Source organism: Puma concolor, chromosome B4 (assembly GCF_028749965.1).
Source record: "Puma concolor isolate L17-30 chromosome B4, mPumCon1.1.hap2, whole genome shotgun sequence".
Lineage (NCBI taxonomy): Eukaryota > Metazoa > Chordata > Mammalia > Carnivora > Felidae > Puma > Puma concolor.
In genome coordinates, this window is record NC_141673.1 from 66,904,141 (window position 1) to 66,925,357 (window position 21,217).

General features: G+C 45.5%; 1 long non-coding RNA gene across 1 annotated transcript; it reads right to left on the reverse strand.

The window, feature by feature from the left end:
* Window positions 1-2,960: 2,960 nt before the first annotated feature.
* Window positions 2,961-16,708, reverse strand: LOC147579191 (uncharacterized). Its single transcript, XR_015253647.1, has 4 exons — window positions 16,586-16,708; window positions 15,732-15,794; window positions 11,247-11,307; window positions 2,961-5,200 (listed from the first exon to the last, which is right to left on the reverse strand). It is a non-coding gene; the product is annotated as an uncharacterized LOC147579191 (long non-coding RNA).
* Window positions 16,709-21,217: the final 4,509 nt, after the last annotated feature.

A 21,217-nucleotide genomic window follows, 5' to 3' on the forward strand; every position in this document is an offset into this window, starting at 1 on the left:
GTTTCCTAGCAACGGGGCTGTCACTAAGATGGCGTTGTGAAAGGCTAGGAGTAGGGACCCTGGCTTGGAGCGCCGTCTGCTGGCTGGAGGACCGCGGTCAGTTTTTGAGAGATGGTTGTATTTATCAAAAACCGTAGCCTCCTCACCGAACGTTTTTAAGCCTTTTAAAACCTGGGGGGGGGGGGGGGGGGGGGCGTTGTTTTTCATAGAATGGCCATATTTTAGCATACAGATAATAACACATTTTGGAGAGAATGTGGAGAGACCCTTGTACATTGCTGGTAGGGATGTAAAACAGTGCAGCCGCGTTGGAAAACGGTTTGGCAATTTCTTAAAATGTTAAACATAAATTTACTGTGTGATCCTGCAATTTCACTCTTACCTATCAATCTAAGAGAAGTGGGAATGTATCCACACAAAGACTTGCACAGAAATGTTCTTAGCAGCAATACTCATAATAACCCAATTGGAAATAACCCAAATGTCCACGGACATGTGAATGATAGACAAAATATGCTCTTTTCATACAATGGAATACTATTCAACAATAAAAATAAACAAATTACGGATGTATACTACCATGTGGATGAACTACAAAAACATGCTCAGTGAAAGGGGCCAGACATAAGAGACTACATATTGTAAGTTTCCAATTATATGAAATATCCAGAAAAGGCAAAGCTAGAACATCAGAAAGTAGACTACAAATTGCTTGGAGGAGGGAGAGGGGAGATTAATATTAAATCTGCATGAGAGATCATATTGGGTTGATGAAAATGTTCCAAAATTGACTTATGTTGGGGGTGGCTGGGTGGCTCAGTCGGTTGAGTGCCCAACTCTTGGTTTTAGCTCAGGTCATGATCCCAGGATTGTGGGATCAAGACCCATGATGGGCTCTGTGCTGACTGTGGAGACTGCTTGAGTGCTCTCTCTTGCCCCATCCACCACCCTGCCCTTGCCCCTTTCCCCTGTGCTCTCTCTCCTTCTCTCTAAAATAAAAAAAAAAAAAAAACACGTAATTTTTAAAAAATTAAATAAAATTGGGGGCGCCTGGGTGGCGCAGTCGGTTAAGCGTCCGACTTCAGCCAGGTCACGATCTCGCGGTCTGTGAGTCGAGCCCCGCGTCAGGCTCTGGGCTGATGGCTCAGAGCCTGGAGCCTGTTTCCGATTCTGTGTCTCCCTCTCTCTCTGCCCCTCCCCCGTTCATGCTCTGTCTCTCTCTCCCAAAAATAAATAAAAACGTTGGAAAAAAAAATTAAAAAAAAATTAAATTAAATTGATTTATGTTGGACAACTTGATAAATTTGGTTTAAAAGATCATTGAATTGCTGGGGTGCCTGAGTGGCTCAGTTGGTTAAATGTCTGACTTCTGCTCAGGTCATGATCTCATGGTTTAGGAGTTCGAAACCCCAGGTCGGGCTCTGTGCTGACAGCTCAGAGCCTCAAGCCTGTTTCCCATTCTGTATCTCCATCTCTCTCTGCCCCTCCCCCACTTATGCTCTGTTTCTCTCAAAAATAAATAAACATGAAAATTTTTTTTTAATCATTGAATTGTATACTTGAATGGGGTGAATTATTTAATATGCAAAATGTGCCTCAATAAAGTTGTTTCAAACGTGAGATATAATGCTTTTATAGAATTCTCCAGAGAAACAGAATCAATAGGGTGTGTGTGTGTGTGTGTGTGTGTGTGTGTGTGTGTACATACATCTGATGTTTCAGTCTGAGTCCAAAGGCCAGAAAAGACCTGTGTTCTAGTTCAGCAGTCAAGCAGGAGGAGTTCCATCTAGCTCAGCCATTTTTTTTCTATTCAGGCCTTCAACTGTTTGGATGAGACCCACCCCCAGTAGAGAGGGCAATCTCCTTTCTTCACTCAGTCTACTGATTCAAATGTTAATCTCATCCGGAAATACATACCTTCACAGATATACCCAGAATAACGTTTGACCAAATGTCTGGATATCTTGTGGCTCAGTCAAGTTTACATATAAAATTAAGCATCACAAGTCTACCTATTCTCTATTCACATGTCCTTAAACCATATTTAATCTCCAAGTAAAGATAATAACAAGATATAATCTTTAAATACAATGATATAAGGTCAATACATCTTATGTTACATGATAAGGTGATAGGAAAGAAAACAAAGATATTTTATTCATTTGTATTTTTAAATATTTTTTTTTAAGTTTATTTATTTTGAGTGAGACAGAGAGAGTGTGAGTGGGGAAGGGGCAGAGAGAGAGGGGAGAGAGAGAATCCCAAGCAGGCTCTGCACACGGTCAGTGTGAAAGCCCAAGCCCAATGCAAGGCTCAAACTCACAAAACCGCAAGATCATGACCTGAGCCAAAACCAAGAATCAGATGCTCAACCGAGTCACCAGGTGCTCCGTATTCTTAAATATTAAAAATTTTTTTTTAATCTTTATTTATTTTTGAGGGACAGAGAGAGAGCGTGTGAGCGGGGGGGCGGGGGGGGGGTGGAACAGAGAGAGAGGGAGACACAGAATCTGAAGCAGGCTCCAGGCTCTGAGCTGTCAGCGCAGAGCCCAACGCAGGGCTCGAACCCACAAACCACGAGTTCATGACCTGAGCTGAAGTAGGACGCTTAACTGACTGAGCCATGGCGCCCCATTTTAAAATATTTTTTTAATGCTTATTTATTTATTTTGAGAGTGAGAGCACACCCACACAAGCTGGGGAGGGGCAGAGAGAGAGAGAGGGAGAGAGAGAGCATCCCAAGCAGACTCAATGCTGTCAGTCTGGCCTGATGCGTGTGGCGGCGTGGGGGAGGCAGGGGCTGGATCCCACCACTGTGAGATCATGACCCCAACCAGCCAAAATTAAGAGTTGGAGGCTTAACTGACTGAGCCACCCAGGTGCCCCCAAAGATTTTATTTGTTTTTATTTATTTATTTATTTAATTTTATTAAAAAAAATTTTTTTAACGTTTATTTATTTTTGAGACAGAGAGAGACAGAGCATGAACGGGGGAGGGTCAGAGAGAGAGGGAGACACAGAATCTGAAACAGGCTCCAGGCTCTGAGCTGTCAGCACAGAGCCCCACGCGGGGCTCGAACTCACGGACCGCGAGATCATGACCTGAGCCGAAGTCGGCCGCTCAACCGACTGAGCCACCCAGGCGCCCCAAGATTTTATTTGTATACACACACGTATTCATAGCAAAACAGGGAGAAACTGTTATGACAATTACAGTTCTGTAATTACAGAAATTGCATTTCTGTAACTGGTCATGTGGTTGTAGGTGTCAATTTACAGCTATCTTCTTCCACTATCCATTCTGTATTCTGTTTGCCTTCAGCAGGCCCCTCCACTGGTCATTGTTCTCAAACTCTCATTCCTGAAAGGTCTGGGCCATTGGTAGTCCCGCCCGAATTGGGCTGTTATAGTTTTCCACTGACCCAATCGTGGGGCATAGTAATACTAAGAGACACTCTGAGGGATCTCCTGTATCCCAGACATTCTTTTCCTTACCTCCATTGTGGAGCGGTAGTTCAATTTCCCCCTTGGTAGTCAGGATCAGTCCCAGCCAGCACAGTGACTCCCTTCTTTGCTTTTTGATTCAGACGGATAGGAGTCCTAAGTGGCTGGATGACAGTCTCAACTTCCGGTTCAATGGAATCATTATTGTGTCACCTGGTGGAAGTATTCCTCCTTTGGAGCTAAGACCTCTAGGCCAGCAGCACATAAGGTTGCAGCAACAAAGGCAAAAAAATTGTTAGTGGATAATAGTGATTGGTGCCACTCCCATTTCCATCCCTTGATTCCTGGACCTGTGAATCCTGGCTACTGGAGAAATAGCACCATATATTGGGTGCTGATTCAGAGCACTTACAGCCTTCTGGAGAATGTCGCCCCAGCTCTGCAAGGTATTGCCACGTAGCTGGGACTGTAACTGAGTCTTCTGTCAAACCAGCTGCTTCAGGATGGTAGGGAACATGGGAAGACCAGTGAATTCCACGAGCATACCCATTGCCACGCTTCATTTGCTATGAAGCAACTTCCCTGATCGGACGCAATGCTGTGTTGGGAATACCATGACAGTGGATAAGGCAGTCTGTAGGCCTATGACTGATAGTTTTGGTAAGAAACACTGCATGCAGAGAAGGCAAATCTGTATCCAGAGTAAATATTCCAGTAAGAACAGAACACTGCCCCCTCCATGACAGAAGTGGTCCAGTGTAATCAACCCATTAAGCCAAGGGAATACTATGTCAGAGGCCCAGTGCTGGTCTTTGCTGCTGGCAGATTGAGCACTAGGAGATTGCCACAGCCAGGTTGGCCTTAGTGCGTGAAAGTCCATGTTGCCGAGCCTATGCATAACTTCCATCCTTGCCACCATGTTCACGAGCCCACTTTGTTCATGAGCCTATTGGGTGTTGACAGGAGTGGCTGGGAAAAAAACGCTTACTGGTATCCACAGTAGGCATCATCCTATCCACTTAATTACTAAAATCTTCTTCTGCTGAGGTTGCCCTTGGTAATCATTCACATGAGACACAACATCTCCATGGGGTTTTTTGGGTTTTTGTTTTGTTTTGTTTTGTTTTGTTTTTTTGCCCATTTAGAGAAGTCTATCCACATACCTTCTCAAATTTTCTTGTCACCTATTTTCCAGCCGTGTGTCTTCCAAGTCCCTGACGATCCAGCTAAACCTTGGCCATAGCCTGTGTATCAGTGTCTAATCACACATTTGGCCATTTCTCCTTCCAGGCAAAGTGAACAACCAGGTACACTGCTCAAAGTTCTGCCCACTGGGGGGACTTCCCTTCACCATTGTCCTTCAGGGATGGCCCTGAAAGTGGCTGTTCTACTGTAGCTGTTCACTTTTGGGTGGTGCCTGCATATGTGCAGAATCATCTAGAAACCAGGCCTGAGTTTTTTCTGCCTCTGTCAAGTGATCAGAGGGAACTGCACCTGAGGGAAGAGAAAAGGTAGTGGGGAACCATGGCATTTGGGCCACGTCTTCACGTGACTCACTTATGACACCAGGGCCTGTTTGGACCCAGTCTCGTCTATTCCAGTTTCACGTGCTGATGGAATGCTGTTTTGCTTGCCCAACATCATGGCTTGGTAGGTCAGACAACACCCGGTTCATGATGGACAGCTCAGGTCGCAAAGTAACTTGGTCCTTTGTTAAGCACTCAGTCCCTACGGAGGCCCAGCAGCAAGCCAAGAGCTGTTTTGAAAAAGAAGAGTAGTTATCTGTGGAGGATGGCAAGGCTTTGCTCCAAAATCCTGAGGGCCTGTGCCGCAGTTCACCTAGAGGGGTCTGACAAAGTCTTTGAACAGCATCCTTGCCTGACGCTGCTACTTCAAGCACCTGAAATCTACTAGATCACGTGACACAAGTGGCAGAGCGGCTTGCACGGCAGGCTGGCTGGGGCACAGCCCTCTCCTGTTCTGGGCCCCATTCAAAATCAGCAGCTTTTCAGGTCACTTGGTAAATGGGCCAGAATAACACAACCAAATGGGGAATATGTTGCCTCCAAAATTCAAAGACGCCCAGGAAGATGTTGTGCCTCTTTTTAATTATAGAAGGGGCCAGATGCAATAAGCTACCCTTTACCTCAAAGGGCTAGCTCAGCATGCCCTGCACCGTTAGACCCCCAGAAATCTCACTGAGCTAGCAGGACCGTGAACTTTGGTCGGATGCATTTACCACCCTCTGACATACCAATGTCTCACCATTAAGTCTACAGTAATTGCTACTTCTTGCTCACTAGAACCAATCCGCATAATGTCCCCAATGTAAAAGACAAGCGTGTGCTATCTTGCGGAAGGTACAGTTGTTAAGCAGAACCTCATGCACTTGTTACCAGTGTTAAGGGAAGGCTCCAGCTACATGGAGGATAGCAAAGATCGTCACAGTGCAGTCAACTGGCAGAAATCCAAACACTTCTGCCCACTGCATCTGGGTGTCAGAGTCAACCAGGAAGACACAATGCAGTCAAGCACTGGATGAAACAACGCTTTATTTGCACAGAGAAGAGATAGAACAAGATCAGCTTCATTCAGCTTTATGGGGCATTGGTCCCCCATGGCCAGCAGGTGCCTCCTGGCAGCCAATGCAGGGCAATTGACCGACATGCACCCCTCTGGTGCACAGTAGAAGGACATCTCCCCCTCACCCATGGAGCCTGAAATAGCCAGGGGCATGCCTGAGAGCTATCGATGCTCACACTTAAGCAGACCAAAGGAGTACACATTGAGCATGAAACATGCAAACATACTTTCACACAAGGTGATAAGCCCAGTACAGGCTGTGTGGGCTCTTTATCTCTTAGTAAGAAATGTCCCAGGGGTGCCTGGGTGGCTCAGTCAGTTAAGCATCCAACTCTCTCTCTCTTTTCAACGTTTCTTTATTTTTGAGGAAGAAAGAGCAAGGGGGAGAAGGGCAGAGAGAGGGGGACAGAGGATCTGAAGCAGGCTCTGCACTGACAGCAGAGAGCCTGATGCGGGGCTCGAACTCATGCAGGGCTCGAACTCATAAGATCATGACTTGAGCCAAAGTTGGACGCTCAACCGGCTGAGCCACCCAGGTGCCCCAAACATCCAACTGTTGATTTCAGCTCAGGTTATGATCTCACAGTTCATGAGTTCGAGCCCCATGTGGGGCTCCTCTGCCTCCCTCTCTCTCTGCCCCTCCCCTGCTCACTCTCTATTTCTCTTTCTCTCAAAATAAATAAACAAACATTTAAAAAAAGAAAGAGATTCTGGCCCAAGATCCATTCTTATGTGGCCAAACAGGGGTGGAAAGACCGCCGGCATGAGATTGTCTTTTCCAACAAAAGGTGATCAAGATTCTGTGAAGTAAATTATGATATAGGGCTGGAGAGTTGATATACCCCAGAGGTAAGACAGAGAAGGCACATTGCTGGCCTTGCCGGCTGAAAGCAAATGACTTCTCGTGGTCCTTAATGATAAGGATGGAGAAAAACGCATTTGCCAGATCAACAGCGGCACACCAGGTACCAGAGGACAGGTTAATTTGTTCAAGCAATGAAACCACATCTGGCACAGCAGCTGCAAAAGGAGTCACCACCCGGTTAAGCTTGTGATAATGCACTGTCCTTCTCCAAGATCCATTTGTCTTCTGCACAAACCAAATGGATGAGTTGAATGTGGTAGGAATGTGGTAGGAATCACCACCCCTGCATCTTTCAAGTCCTTGATGGCACTAATTTCTGCAATCCCTCCAGGGATTGCTTTTAGTTTATGATTTTCCTAGGAAGAGGCTGGTGTAGTCACTTCCACTTGGTCTATCCCTCCACTCCTAGGTCAGGGAACCAGTGTGGGGATTCCAGCAGCCGCCGGGTGCATCTATTCCAGTTACGTAACCAGAACTGGGAAATTAGCCATAAGACGGGTTCAAGGGCCCACTGGCCCACGGTGAGACAGACCTGAGCTAAAACTCCGTGATTACCTGACCTCCATAAGCTCCTACTCCGACTGGTGGGCCACAGTGACATTTTGGGTCTCCTGGAATTAGTTTCAGTTCACAGCCAGTGGCCAGTAGTCCCTGATGGCTTCCTTTCCCCCAGTGCACAGTTACCCTGATAAAAGGCCATTGGTTTGGGGAGGGAAGGCTAGGAGAAAGATTAACAGTATGCATTTTGGGCAGTGTACTCTTTTTGAGGGAGGATCCACCTTCCCCTTCATTCAGGGGTACCGGTCTGTAAACTGGCTCAAGTCTGGAAAGTCTATTTTTATGATTCAGAAAAAATTCTATTCTATTTCTAAAAATTCTATTTTTAGAATTTTGTTCTCTTGACCTAGAACTTTTCTGTTTATATGAGAATTTATTATCTCATATAATAATCATCCAGCCCTATCTCTCTTATATCTCACCATGATCGACTGGCCAATGCCATAATTCTTTGTAAGTCAGACTGTTGTGGGTTTTTTTTTTTTAAGTTGATTGATTGATTGATTTGACTTTACTTATTTTTTGTTTTTTGAGAGAGAGCACAAGTGAGCAAGGGGCAGAGAGAGAGAATCCCATGAGAGGCAGAGAGAGAGGGAGAGAGAGAGAACTGGGGCTCAAGCTCACCCAGAGTAGGCCTTGAGCTCACCCGATGCAGGGCTCAAACTCATGAACCGTGAAACCATAACCTGAGCTCAAGTCAGGTGCTTAACTGACTGAGCCACCCACGTCCCGATTGATTTTATTTTCAAGTAGTCCGTACACAACCCCAAGACCAAAAGTCGCATGCTTTACCAACTGAGCCAGCAAGGCGGCCCTAATAAATTGTTTAGTAGTCTCTACAGCCAACATGGGGTTTGAACTCACAATCCTGACATCAAGATTTCCATGCTTTTCCAACTGAGCCGGCAAAGCACCCCAGGTCAGACTGTTCTAATTTCTGGTTTGGCTCTGCTGTTCATTATGGTAACTACTCCCACCTTGCTTTTGGGTGGTTGAGTGCAACCACCTGGCTCCTGCCACCCCAGGATCCAATTACTCCCTTTGCATTTAGTTTTACCACTTCAGAGACTGCAGTGCCCTCCGTGAGGTCTGGTCTTACAGACAGAGAAGAACAATCACAAAGCTCTCCTCACAGGTTGGTTTTTGTTTTTTTGTTTTTTGTTTTCCATCCGAAACCTCCCAGTGTGTGTGAGTAGATCTTAAATGACATCCCAGTTCCCCTAACCCTTTGGATCCCTTCCTCTACCTTAAACCAAGGCAGGTCTGGCATTTCCAACTTGCTCAGTGTGGGTCACCTTTTGGTCCATGTTTCAGGCAACGAATCACACTGTTAAAATCCTGTGTAACCCGCTAGGGTGCAACATTAAGTGCAGAAGCTGAGGGGCGCCTGAATGGCTCAGTTGGTTAAGTGTCCTACTCTTGATCTTAGCTCAGGTCTTGATCTCAGGGCGGTGGCGCAGTCAGTTGGGCGTCCGACTTCAGCCAGGTCACGATCTCGCGGTCCGTGAGTTCGAGCCCCGCGTCGGGCTCTGGGCTGATGGCTCGGAGCCTGGAGCCTGTTTCCGATTCTGTGTCTCCCTCTCTCTCTGCCCCTCCCCCGTTCATGCTCTGTCTCTCTCTGTCCCAAAAATAAATAAATGTTGAAAAAAAAAATTAAAAAAAAAAAAAAAGAAGCAGCAGAATCTGTGCTTAATGAGCTCATATCAGCAAGTTCAGCTAGGTCAGATTTTATGTTCCTTCCATCATCATCCCACACCCTTACTATCCATTTCACACATGTTCTCTAAATTTCTGTCAGCGTAAGTTAGAACAGCCAAGTAGTTCTTTTGGAGTATAATATACCTCCTCATAGGTCACACTTTGTACCTCACCTTTAGGGGCCTGCTGGGACTTGAGTCTAGTTATAAATCTAAAGCAGAGAAGGGTTGTGGGTGTGGGTCCTGAGGAAGATAGACCTTGTCTTGCATGGCCAGTACCTCAGGGGAGGCCATTACTATTTCCTCAGGCAATGCGAGGTTAATTAACTCAGACGGGGGTAGGGAAGCCATCCCCACTCCAACTTTTAAGATCCCATTCCTTCCTAAACCAATGCCCTTGCTTTAACAGCAGACACCCTGTGAGGCTGGGATTTCAACTTGTGTGGTAGTTCAGCAGGATGAGATTCTGTGTTTGAGTTTCAGCAATGTCCACCTGGCAGCTGGAAGACATAGGTCTCTTTGAGGACACACATAAGTACCTTTGAGGTCATTTATGTGGCACTTGAGTTTAGAATTTGAATCTCTAAACTCTTCCTTTTCTTTCCTCATTTCATACAGTAACAATAGGAATAAGAAGCTAATTTCATTGTTCTTGTTAATTTACCAAAAATGTTAGAGTAGCATATACACAATCACCCACGTCCTTGCTTCTTATAAGTGGTTGATTAAGAATATCCAGGGGCGCCTGGGTGGCTCAGTCGGTTAAGCGTCCAACTTTGGCTCAGGTCATGATCTCACAGTTCTTGAGTTCGAGCCCCGCGTCGGGCTCTGTGCTGATAGCTCAGAGCCTGGAGCCTGCTTCTGATTCTGTGTCTCCCTCTCTCTGCCCCTCTCCCATTTGCACTCTCTCTCTGTCTCTCAAAAATAAAATAAACATTAAAAAAAAAAAAAAAAAAGAACAGCCAAGGTGGGGGCGCCTGAGTGGCTCCGTCGTTAAGCATCTGACTTTGGCTCAGGTCATGATCTCACAGTCGTAAGATCAAGCCCTCAGCGGGACTCTGTGCTAACAGCACAGAGCCTGCTTGGGATTCTCTCTCTCCTTCTTTCTCTGCCCTTTCCCTGCTTGCACAGGACTCTCTCTCAATAAATAAATAAATAAATAAATAAATAAATAAATAAGGAATATCCAATGGTGATATTTTGCATATCTCTGTCGCCAGATCATGCCATGGACAATCAGTGCTCTCTCTACTACTGGAAATAGAATTATTAGTGTCTTTATATCTAATCAGATTATAGAGTCAGTTCCAGAAACCCCAGAACCAGTTCAGAAAACTCATCTTAAAAAAAAAAAAAAAAGTTTATTTATTTATTTTGAGAGAGAGGGAGACAGAGAGACAGAGTGGTAGGGGCAGAGAGAATAGGAGAGAGAGAATCCCAAGCTGACCTGAGCGGAAATCAAGAATTGGGCGCTTGCTTAACTGACTGAACCACCCAGGTGTCCACCAGAAAACTCATCTTTTTTTTTTTTTTTTTGAGAGAGCGAGAGAGAGACAGAGACAGAGCATGAGTGGGGGAGGGGCAGAGAGGGATGGAGACACAGAATCCAAAGCAGGCTCCAGACTCTGAGCTGTCAGCACAGAGCCCAACGTGGGGCTTGGACTCACCATCTGTGAGATCATGACCTGAGGCAAAGTCAGACGCTTAACCGACTGAGCCACCCAGGCGTCCCTCAGTTTTAAAGTTCTGTTTATCTAGGGGCACCTGGGTGGCTCAGTCAGTTAAATGTCCAATTCTTGATTTTTGGCTCAGGTCATGATATCACAGTTCATGGGTTCAAGGCCCAAGTCAGGCTCTATGCTGACGGTGTGGAACTTCCTTGGGATTCTCTCTCTCTCTCTGCCCCGCCCCCCATCTCTCTCTCCCTCCCAATATAAAATAAACTTTAAAGTTCTGTTTATCTAGAACCACTCCCAGTACTGACCAAAATCTGTATTAGTCAGGTCTCCAGAGAAACAGAACCAATAAGAGATAGATTGATTAGATAGATAGATAGATGATAGATAGATAGATAGATTTATTATAGGAAATTGACTCACGTGATTATGGAGGCTGAGAAGTCCCAGGATCTGTGGTCAACAAACTGCAGTTTGGTATTGCCTTTTAAAAAAAATTTTTTTTAAATATTTATTTATTTTTGAGAGAGAGACAGAATGCGAGCAGGGGAGGGGCAGAGAGAGAGGGAGACACAGAATGGGAAGCAGGCTCCAGGCTCTGAGCTGTCAGCACAGAGCCCGACACTGGGCTCGAACTCACGAACTGCGAGATCATGACCTGAGCCGAAGTCGGACACTCAACCGACTGAGCCACCCAGGCACCCCTGGTATTGCCTTTTATTGAAATGTATATAAATAAAATCAATAAGCTTGTATTACTTGTATATTACTTCTATTCTGTCAGTGGACATTTCCATTGTTTCCAGTTTAGCACTATCAGGAAAAATGGGGCAGTGAAAATTCTTGTACTTGTTCCTCGGGGGCACATGTGTATGTATTTCTATGGGTGTGTACAAGTACCAGTTCACAGACTATGTAATCTTTTTTTTTTTTTAACTTGTATTTATTATTGAGAGAGAGACATACACAGAGCATGAGCAGGGGAGGGGCAGAGAGGGGGGGAGACACAGAATGGGAGCAGGCTCCAGGCTCCAGGCTCCGAGCTGTCAGCACAGAGCCCGACACGGGGCTCGAACTCACGAACTGCGAGATCATGACCCGAGTTGAAGTCGGTCACTCAACCAACTGAGCCGCCCAGGCGCCCCCAGACTATGCAAATCTTAAACTTTATCAGAATAGAACTGAGCTGTTCTCCAAAGCGTCTGTGTTAGTTCACACCCCTACCCGCAGTGTATGAGAACCCTTGTGGCTTCACGTCCTCCCCACCACTTGATATTTTCAGACTTTTTACTTTGAGTGTTGTCAGTGGGTGTGTATTTTCTTGATGATTAATGAAGTCAAACACCCTCTCCAAGGTTTATTTGCCATTTGGGCTTCCTATTTTGTGGTGTATCTATTTGAATTTCTTGCTCATTTTTCTATTAGGTTTTATGTCTTTGTCTTATTGATTTGTGATACTTCATTTTATGGGCTGAGTGTAGGTCGCTTGTCAGTCTATGTGTTCCAGATTTGTTCTCCTACTTTGCGGCTTAACTTTTCACTTTCTTTTCCTTTTTTTTTTTTTTTTTTTTCATTCAAATGTAATTAACATACCGTGTTATATAATAGTTTTGGGTGTACAATATAGTGATTCAATAGTTCTATACATCTCTCAGTGCACTTTCTTTTTTATAAAACTTAATTCACATACTATATTATTAACCCTTTTCCTTTTCGCCTTTTAATTATGTTTTGCTTGTATAACCCACGGAATATTTTAAAAATTTAGTGTAGGCAAATGTGTCAGTCTTCTTCTGTAGGCTTACTGTTTCCTTTTGTATACTGTTTAAGATGTCTTTGCCTATTCTAACATCATGAGAATAGTTTCCTGCGTTGTTTTCTAGAGGCTTTATTGTTCTGCCTTTTACATTTATATCTATGATTCACCTGAAGTTGATTTTTTTAATTAAAAAAATTTTAAGATTTTATTTTTGAGTAATCTCTATGTCTAACATAGGCTTCAAACTCACAACCCTGAAATCAAGAGTCTTATGCTCCACCGACTGAGCCAGCCAGCCACCCCCAGTTGATTTTTGTATATTGTAATGTTATATAAGCCTTGGGGATATTTCCTCACCACTATTCACTATCCCCTTTGTCATAAACCAAAGGTACATATACATGTGGGTTTGTGTTTCAGTTATTTATTCTATTTTGTTGGCCAGTTTCTCCGTTCTTGTACCAATATCACATTGTCTTAATCCTTATAGCTTTATTTTAAGTCTTTATATATGCTAGACCAAAGACTCACATCTTCTTCTTCTTGAAGAGTGTCTCAGTTATTCTTGGCCCTTTGAATCTCTCTATAAATGTATAAATCAGCTTGTTAGCTTCCGTTCTTAAAAAACCCTGTTGGGATTTTATGGGGGATTGCAGTGAATCTCTGGATAAGTTGGGGGAGAATTGCCATTTTATAATACTGTCTTCCAACCCATGTTCATGGTATATCTCTCCATTTATTTAGGTCTTCTTTAATTTCTCTCTTTTTAAAAAGTTTATTCAGCGGCACCTGGGTGGCTCAGTAGGTTAAGTGTCCGACTTCAGCTCAGGCCATGATCTCACGGCTCGTGAGTTCGAGCCCCGTGTCAGGCTCTGTGCTGACAGCTTGGAGCCTGGAGCCTGCTTCGGATTCTGTGTCTCCCTCTCTCTCTGTTCCTCCCCTGCTCTCACTCTGTCTCTCTCTTTCAAAAATAAATAAAGATTAAAAAAATTTTTTAAGGTTATTCATTTATTTTTGAGAGAGAGAGTAGTGTGTGCACATGCGTTCATTCGTGTGCAAACAGGGGACGGGCAGAGAGAGAGGGAGAGAGAGAGAATCCCAAGCACTCTCTGTACTGTCAGCACAGAGCCCAATGCAGGGCTTGATCCCACAACCTTGAGATCATGACCTGAGCTGAAATCAAGAGTCAGATGTTTAACTGGCTGAGCCACCCAGGTGCCCCTAATCTCCCTTAATATTATATAGGTTTCCTATTAGAGGTATTCAACATATTTTGTTAGAATTATTCTTAGATATTTGATATTTTTTATTCAAATGTGAATGGTATATTTTATAACTTACTTTTTCTGCTTGTTGCTGACATATTGATTTACATGAAACATTTATTTTTGAAAATTGATCTTGTATTCTGCAATATTGCTTAACTGCCCTCTTAATTCTTATAATTTATTTACAGATTTCTCTCGATTTTCTGTATCACAATTATATCATTTGTGAATAATGACAAGTTTATTTCTTCTTTTCCTTGAATCCTTTGTTCCTTCCCCCCCCCCCTCCTGCATTAGTTAAGACCTCCAGGACAATGTTAAACAAAATTGAATAGAAAAATAATAGGGAGCATTTTGTTGTTGATCTCAAAGGGAAAAGTTTCAGCATTTCACTGCTAAGTGTGTGTGATGTTTAGTCACGGGGATTTTGAAGTTATTCTGTATCAAATTAAGAAAGTTTTCACTAATTCCTTAGTTTATTAGATTTGACTGTTTTATTTTTTTTTAAGTTTATTTATTTTGAGAGAGAGAGAGATTGTGTGCGCATGTGTATGCACATACATGCGCAGGGGAGGAGCAGAGAGAGGGTGAGAGAGAGAATCCCAAGCAGGCCCCGTGCTGTCCGTGCAAAGCCCTTCCCGGGGCTTCATCTCATGAACTGACCTGAGCCGAAACCAAGAGTCAGATGCTTAACTGACTGAGTGCCCCTAGATTTGACTGTTTTAAATCATAAATGGATGTTGAATTTTACCCAACACTTTTCTGCCTCTATTGCTCTGCACTGTCCCCTTTGTCACAAATCGAGCGTCCATATATGTGGACAAAATTATTTCATTTTTCTCAATGTTTGGTTCATACAGTGAACTAGACTGCTTTTCAGATGTTAAAATAACTTAATCTTTTTCTGAGGTGAACATCATGATAAATCATCCTTTTTGTAAATGGCTAGATAGTATTTGTTTATAGTCTAGACTTTGCTTCTAGAACTTGCATCTGTGATCATGAATCTAATTTCCCTTTCTTAAAATGTCTTTATCAGTTTTGGTATCAAGGTTATGCTTGCCTTATAAAATGAGTTGGAGGAAGTAGCCTTTCTCTCTATTATTTGGAGGAATTTGTATTCAATTGGCATTATTTTTTTCCTTAAATATGTGGTGGACTTCCTTGGGGCCACCTCTGGGCCTGGTATTTGATTTGTGGGAATTTTAAAAATATGGGCTTTATTGAGATGTAATTCACATGCCATACAATTCCACCACTTCAAAGTGTGCGATTCGAATGGTTTTTAGTACATTCACAGAGTTGTGCAATCATCACCACAATCAATTTTGGAACATTTTCACCAGCCCCAAAAGAACCCCAAACCATTATCAGTCACTCCCCTTCTGTGGGAATGTTTTAAATTACAGATTCAATCAAGACTTTTCTGCTCCCTTCGTGGTCAAACTCAATGCCTACACTTCAGGATTAGCTCTTCCCTGAGACTCCTGCTCCAGGATCGATGTCACTGAACAATGAGATACTGACTTTCCGTGGCGCAGTGCTGGGCACAGAGGCACACAGAGGGAGATGAATGAATAGGGCAGAGCTCTCAGGCTTTACAGAACCCTGAGTTTTAGCATCAGGTGAGAGCTGAGCTTTTGGACAGGCTTGAACTCTGAATCTGCATCTTTGTCTGCCAAGTGGGGAGGCTAATCCCTATTTTTCAGGACTGAGGTGGGACAACTGAGAGAACGTGTGTAAAAGCACTTTGCAAACTGTAAAGTATTAGGGTATTATTACTGAAGGGCTGCCAGTTCAGCTAGAGAGACACAAATGACAAGTCCCGATACATGTACAATGCCAGCATGTACAACAATAACAGTATTTTTGAGTACTCACCATGTGCTGAGCACTGTTTTGTGTGTTGTATATGTGTCCCCGCATCGAATTCTTGCAAGACCCCTGTTAAGTAAGTGCTGCTGTTATTTTTATTTTACATTTACAGATGAGAAGAGTGGTGCTTGGGGGTCAAGTAAGTCCCTCAAGTTTACCGCGCTACAAAGGGCCATCCGTGGGGAGGGAGGGGTTGGTCAGTTTGGAGATCCAGGAGACAACTGCAGTTATGGCCTGTCAAGGAAGCCACCTGTCTTCACAGGGTACAAGTTATTCCAATAACCCTTACAAAGCAATGCCTCCCCCACCCTGGTGTCTCAATATCTCTCCTTCTCTCCACAATTTCTGTGAACGCTATCTCTTTGGCCTTCCTAAGCAGCACCCCCAGCACAACCCCAGCATCCAGATTCTTCCCATAGCTTCACAAATGAGCTCCGGGATGGACGCAGAGGCTCCTGTTTCCATGGTGATGTGGGGAGGCTGGTACACCACCAGCCAAGTGTAGGCAGGCGATGCAGAGAATTGGCTCAGGATCCAAAGGTGTCGGCAGTAGCCAGGCTCCGGGAAAAGAGATGGATCCATGAGAAAGCCAAGTCTGAGTGACTGGACCTCCCTTGAGCTCCAGAGGAACATCCACCCCCACTGCGCCCCCGGCCCTCCCTAAACTTCTAATTTGGGAGAAGATAGGACCCTTGGGAAGGGAAGCAGTGGGGGCCCCAAAGCAGAAGCTACCGCCCTTGACTTGATTGAAAATGAAGCCTAATCTTGACAGGAAGGACTGCCCATCGCGGGGGTTGGGGGTGGAGGGAGAAGGTCGGGGGGGGGGGGGGGGCGCCCCCTGCCCAGGCCCCCTGACTCACCTGGCTCTCTCTTTCTTGCTCTGACCTCATTCTTGGAGCGCGCGCTGAAGGAAAGCAAGGCAGCCAGCAGGGGGCAGAGTCTCCCACATTCAAAGCTTCTGCGGGACTCCTGCTCGGCCACCCCTGTTCTTACCAGGATTATTTTCAGTTGACAGGCTGCAAAGGCGCAGTAGGTGGATTTCGGGACTGGAGATCGGTTCTGGCAGGGGTTCTGGGAGGCGCTGAAGCTTTGGTCTTAAGCTGTGGGCCCAACTGGGGGAGGGGTATTTAAGGCCGCAGAGCTAAGGGCTGAACTGGCAAAGGTTTCTTCGGACGTTTTACTCGATCCATTGAAAATATTAAAAACATCCTAACCCTGAGGAAGAGTCATAGTCATCCATTCAATAACTGTTCATTGAGCATCAACAACTATATTCATGGATGGATGAATCCAACCAAAAACTAGTGTTTACTGATGCCTAAAAAGTTCTTAACCTTTTGGGGGGGGGGGGGGGCGCGGGCGGGAGGGGTTGTTACACATCCTGTGAGATTATGATAAAAAATACAGACTCTCTCCCAGGAAGAATGCACTACAAATCTATAAACATTTTCATATGATTTGGGGAGCCCTGTGAACCCCTGGAAGCTCATCCATGGGCCCCAGGGCGTAAACTCTGTCTATTATGGGCCCTGTGCTGGGCACTGAAGATCCAATAGCAAACTAGAGAAACATGATCTCTGCTCTGCCTGAGTTTGACATCTAATGGGAGATACAGATAAGTAAAGAGATGGTTAAAATACAGCAGGGAAATCCCGGTGCTGGGAGACCCACTGTCCTAGACCAGGGGCCTTACGGAGGGCTTCCTGGAGGAAGTGATGGATAAACTGAGACCTGAAGAAGTAGTAGGAGCCGGCCAGGCAAAGACCTGAGGGAGAAGACTTGGGGCTGGGAGAAGAGCACATGGAAAGGCCCTGGTGGGAAAACAGCAATCCTGAGAAGCTGACAACAGGCCTGTGTGGCTGGCTCAGAGATGCCAGGAAGGGGACCAAAAAGAAATGAGGCTGGAGGGATAAGTGCCAGTTTAGGTAGGGCCTGGGATGCAACAGAGAACAGGGAGACAGTTGCTGCCCTCAAGGACACAGATAAGAAAGCTGGCAGGGAATGAGCCTGGATTGAGCATAGGGTCATAGGGGAGTAGGTGGGAGAAGCTTTAAACTCAGTCTTGGGGATCAGGCCCAGGGCCCAGGAAATAAATGGGGCTCAGTGATACACACACACACACACACAGGCTTTATTCCCAGCACGGCCCAATGTGGGGCTTGAACTCACCACCCTGAGATCAAGACCTGAGCTGAGATCAAGAGTCGGATGCTTAACCAAATGAGCCACCCAGGCTCCTCTCAGTGATATATTCAGTGTTCTCAGAACACCCTCAACTTCTGAAAACAGCTGGATGGGGAAAGGCGGGGAGGTGTCACGAGTGTACCTTGATTTGACTGCAGCCTACCATTAGGACCTTTTATTCTTTGGGTGACCAGGGCAGGGTTGCAGTAAACTCAGTTCTGCCTACTTTTTAAAGTACAGAGTTGTGGCCAGAGGCAACCATGGCCAGAAAAGCAGAGGAGGAGAGAGAGAAGTAGGCTTGGCCCCTGGTTGGAGGCCTACGGGTGGGGAACTGGGAGAGCATAGGATGAGACAGGGGAGCTGATGTTGCAATGATTTATTGCCAGTGATTTATTTTATTTAACAAACACTCATATTGTACTTACTACATGCCAGGCACTGTCCTAAACACTTAATAAATATTAACTCATAACATTCCTAGGAGATAGGCATGACAATCATCCTCATTTCACACATGGAGAAACTGAGGCAGTTAAGTAACTTGGCAAGATGAGGGAAGTGACAGAGACACCATCTGAACCCAGCCAGGCTGGCTCCAGGGTCTATGCTCTTTACCGCTAAACTATGCTGCCTCGTGAAAGGAAAGGCAGTTGCAAGGGTGAAGCATTGAATCTGGGCCTCCCACATGAGACAGATGAGAATTCCACCATTGCAGCTCCTGGGACACTGAGAAAGTACTAGAAGCATCCACTACGTGGGAGGGCCCAGGGCAGTGGGAGGCGCTATGGGGAATGGTGAGGCTCTGCAGCTGGGGAGAGCTGCCAGAAACCAAATCCTAGGGGTCCAGGACTGGAGACGCAGGAGCAGGCACCAGATAAGAGACAAGGTCAAGGGACTGGGTAAGATAGCAGCTCCTACCGTAGTCTATGAGATCTAGCCCCTGCCTCCCTTGTCAACTTCATCTCTTCCCGTTCTCCCCTCATTCACAATTTTGTCCCCACTGTTCTTTGCTGCCACCGGGCCTTCTCACTTGCTGTTGCCTCTGCCCTGAACACTTCTCCGACATGCACACATAAACACCCACCCCTCCCTTTTCCTAAGCTGACGTCCACTCATCCTTCAGATCTCAGCCTCACTGTGGGTTCTTCAGAGAGGCCCTCTGACCTTCAATATCTGAATTAGATTTCTTCTGTTATTCTCTTATAGTAGTATCCTATTCTTTTCTTTTATCACCTATATCATAATTTGAAATTGCAGATTCGATTGTCTGTTTAATGCCTGTCTCTCCCATTAGACTGCAAGCTCCTTGAGGGCAAGGACCCCATCTTATTCTCCACTGTAAACCTTGTTCCTCACCTAGTGCTGGGCATAAACATACTCCATAACATTTTGTTTAATGAGTTTATGAATTTAGAAGGCTCTCAGAGATCTACTTGTCCAATGCTTCTTTCCCTCTACCATATGCCCAGTAGGTGATCATCTACCTTCTCCTTGGATACTCCCAGTGACAGAGAACTCACTATTTCATCAAGAGGCCCGTTCCACTTTTGAAGAGATTTACTATCAAAGCAAAATTGGACTCCCTGTTACTTCTTGGTCCTAGTTCGGCCCTCTGGAACTACATGTAATCAAGATAGTCTTTTTTTGTTTTAGTGTTTATTTATTTTTGAGAGAAAGAGACAGAATGTGAATGGGGAGGAGCAGAGAGAGAGAGAGAGGGAGACTCTGAATCTGAAGCAGACTTTAAGCTCTGAGCTATCAGCACAGAGCCCGATGCGGGGCTCGAACTCGGGACCGGTGAGATCATGACTTAGGCTGAAGTCGGATGCCTAATCAACCAAGGCGCCCCAAGACAGTCTTTTAAACAGCTGCAGAGAGCCAGCATGCTCACCACCTCTGCCCTCAATCCTTGTCTGTGTCACCTAAACAGTTCTTACAGTTTTGGAAGGCTTGGTTTCTTAGCCCTTCTCTACCCTGGTCCCTTTTCTCAAGAAACACCCCCTTTGGTCAGCACACAGAATGTAGCCTGATTTATGAATTATTATCATCCTCCCCAGCCACCCCCAACTGGCATAAAGTCCAGCAGGATAAGGGAGGACAGGGAGGAGAAAGTGAGAAAAGAGAGCAGTTTCTTTCTCACCAACGGTTAACTGGGGATGTCTTTCTCCAGGAAACAATGTTATTAGTGATGGCTGGGGCCCCGGGCTAGTCCTGAACTAGATGTACCATTGTCAGCTCCGTTCTGGGTCAAACGGTCTTTCTGGACCCATTTAATACCTTTTCTCTGGGAAAAATGTGTTTGGGTTCCAAACAGGCAAGTTATATATAAACCCTTTAGATAACCAGCTTACAAATTGGGAACTGCTTCTAGAAGTATTTAGGTAACACCGAGTGGGAGAGTGAAGGGATGAGAACAGAGTGGGCTTGCTCGGAGAAGTTTCCAAGAGGTTTTTGGAGCAAAGATGGGGAAAGTGGTAAGGCACACAGGCTTCAGTCAGCAAACCTGGGTTTCAGTCTCAGCTCTGCACTTCATGGTTGCGAGACCTGCTGACTTTATCTAACTTCCCCTCAGGTTCCTCTCTGTAAAGAAGACGATAGTTTTTCCCTGAGAATTGGAGGGGGCTTTTAAAGAGAGATTGTTGCCTTCAGTACAGTGCCTGGCACATGAATGCTGAGGAGTGGTGGGTATTGTAAGGTTTGCAAAACGGGTTTTTTTTTTTTCCCTTCCACTGAGGGAACAAGGCTAACGTCCCTGAAGCCAACATGCCCCTGTCCCGCAAGCGGGAGCCCAAGCTGATTAAGGTGAAGATGGTCCTAAAGAGACATTCCAAAGGATGGCTTCGAAAAGGGGGCTCCAGAGGGGAGTTAGGGGGACAAAAGGGTAGGGGCTCCGAGGGCGGCCAAAGACGGTGCTTCATCACACACTGTTTCTGTAGAGTGTGTGTCCGTGTGGGTCCTGTGAGGCTCTGCTGACTGTGTGTGTCAGTATGACAATGTGTGCAAACCTTCTACCAGTCAGTGGGACTCAAGATTACCCTCCCTCCGTCAGGCTCCATTACTCAGCTTTCTGCAGTTCCAGGCCTTATCGCTTAGCTGTCTGCCCTCTGGCCTCTTCCTTTTGTTTACCAACTTGGCTGGCTTTCTCCTCTGGGAACAAAGGAGGTGTTCAGTTCTGGGCAGTGCGGGGCTCCTGCTACCCCACCCCCACTCCCTTCCCTTTCCAGGAGCACTGCCCCTCCTTGTCTCAGGCAGACCCCTTGGTTCTGAGAGGCCCCTTCCCACAGTTCCAGGGAAGGGAGAGACTGAGC